Consider the following 1,944-nt stretch of genomic DNA (forward strand, 5'->3'; position numbering starts at 1 on the left):
TGGTCTCTAACTCACAGAGATCCGCCTGCCTCTGCCTTCGGAGTGCTGGGATTAAAGGCGTGCGCCACCACCGCCCGGCCTCTCACAGGTTTTAGCACCTCCCAATAAGACTTTCTGAGTACTAAGCCTTTAACAGGAAGACCAAGCTACAGATGGAACTAAAGGTTTTACTAGCCAGGTATGGTCACATATGGCCAGGTACTAGGACACAGTTCTAGTACTCAGGAAGTGGAATCAGGAGAACCAGGAATTCAAGGTCATCCTCTACAACATAATGAGTTCAAGGCCAGCTTGGGGGGGGGGGGTATGTGAGATCCCATTTCAATAGAATAAGACAAAAAAGTTCTCTGGTTTAAATTTAGAATGGTTCTATAGTTTTGATTTGGAATGTTCTCCAAAGGCCCACATGTTAATTAAGGGTGTGGTCCTTAGCTTGGCATGACTGGGAACTGGTGGAACATTTAAGAGGTAGAATATAGTAGGAGGTTTTAGGAAATAGGAAAATGGCCTTGAAAGAGACTGACTACTACAACTGCCCAAATGGTTTGTCTGTTAAATGTCTTGACAAGTGGGTTTGAGCTGGGCTTGCTGTTAAATGTCTTGACAAGTGGGTTTGAGCTGGGCTTGCTAGAGATTGAACCTAGGAACTCATCCATGTAGGTATGTTCTCTGTCATTAAGATATATCCCCAGACCCTACATGGCTTCTCTCTTGAGTGTATAGCTCATTTCATCCCCAGACGAAAAGAATGAAACAAAAGTTGCTGTCATGGTCTAAGAATGAAGCGAACTTTAAGACCAGAGGTGTGTTTAATCTCTAACTGCTGTCTACATGTGAGACCCAAACAAGCGAGAATGGGATGGAGTTGGGATTCTGTTGGGTAGAACACTTGTCTAGCATGTGCCAGGCCCTGGGTTTAATCTTGAAAAAGGAAAACAATTTTTTAAAGAAGAAATATTTTTAAAGATCAAAAGAATCAAGCTCTCCAGTGAGAAAACAATGCTTGCAGTCAAAACTCAAATGACTTCCAACACAAGGTGAAAGACAAAATGATTTCCTCATCGTACACAAGTGCAATTTGGTAGCAACAAACTGCAGCTAATTAAGCTAACCAGGTCCCTTTCCCCATGGGGGCCTGGCATGCAATGGCTGCAGCAGCCCCCTTGGAAGTATATGTAACTTATTGCCCATATGGGTAGCCCTAAGGGATTGCAATTTTCTGGCACTTATTCAAGTCTCTGATCTCAATTCTGCCCCCAATTTGGTTCCAGACAGGTATGTGTGGTAACTTTGGTAAGACCCAGGGCACAGTGACCACAGTTCACATTGGCCAGGTCATCATGTCCATCCACACCAAGCTGCAGAATAAGGAACATGTGATTGAGGTTCCTCATCGAGCCAAGTTCAAGTTTCCTGACCACCAGAAGATCCCCATCTCAAAGAAGTGGGGCTTCATCAAGTTTAATGCAGATGAATTTGAAGACATGGTTGCTGAGAAACTGTTAATTTCTGAAAGCTGTGAGGTCAAATATGTCCCCAATCATTGTCCCCTGGACAAGTGGCGAGCCCGGCATTCCAGAGGGCTTCCATGGTACTCTCCTGTATGCTGTGGGATAATGCTATTGTACCCTGTAAATATTTGTCACTTGTATTCATTTAATAAAATGCTGACTGGTCAGTAGCCAGGCAGGAAGTATAGGCAGGGCAACCAGACTAAGAGAATTCTGGGAAGAGTAAAGGCTTAGTCTGCAGTCACCACCCAGATGCAGAGGAAACAAGATGAAAATGCTACACTGAGAAAAAATTATTGGTTAATTTAAGTTGTAAGAGCTAGTAATAATAAGCCTAAGCTAATAGGCCAACCAGTTAATAATCAATATAAACCTCTGTGTGTTTTGTTGGGACTGAATGGCTGCAGAATAGGGCAGGACAGAAACTTTCATC

The 1,944-nt window shown here is 43.4% G+C and overlaps 1 pseudogene; it reads left to right on the plus strand.

The window, feature by feature from the left end:
• Positions 1 to 1,092: 1,092 nt before the first annotated feature.
• On the plus strand, positions 1,093 to 1,220 carry LOC121454954 (annotated as a pseudogene).
• Positions 1,221 to 1,944: the final 724 nt, after the last annotated feature.

Source organism: Microtus oregoni, unplaced genomic scaffold (genome assembly GCF_018167655.1).
Source record: "Microtus oregoni isolate MIOR12 unplaced genomic scaffold, Mior012 000000F_ref0000247, whole genome shotgun sequence".
Lineage (NCBI taxonomy): Eukaryota > Metazoa > Chordata > Mammalia > Rodentia > Cricetidae > Microtus > Microtus oregoni.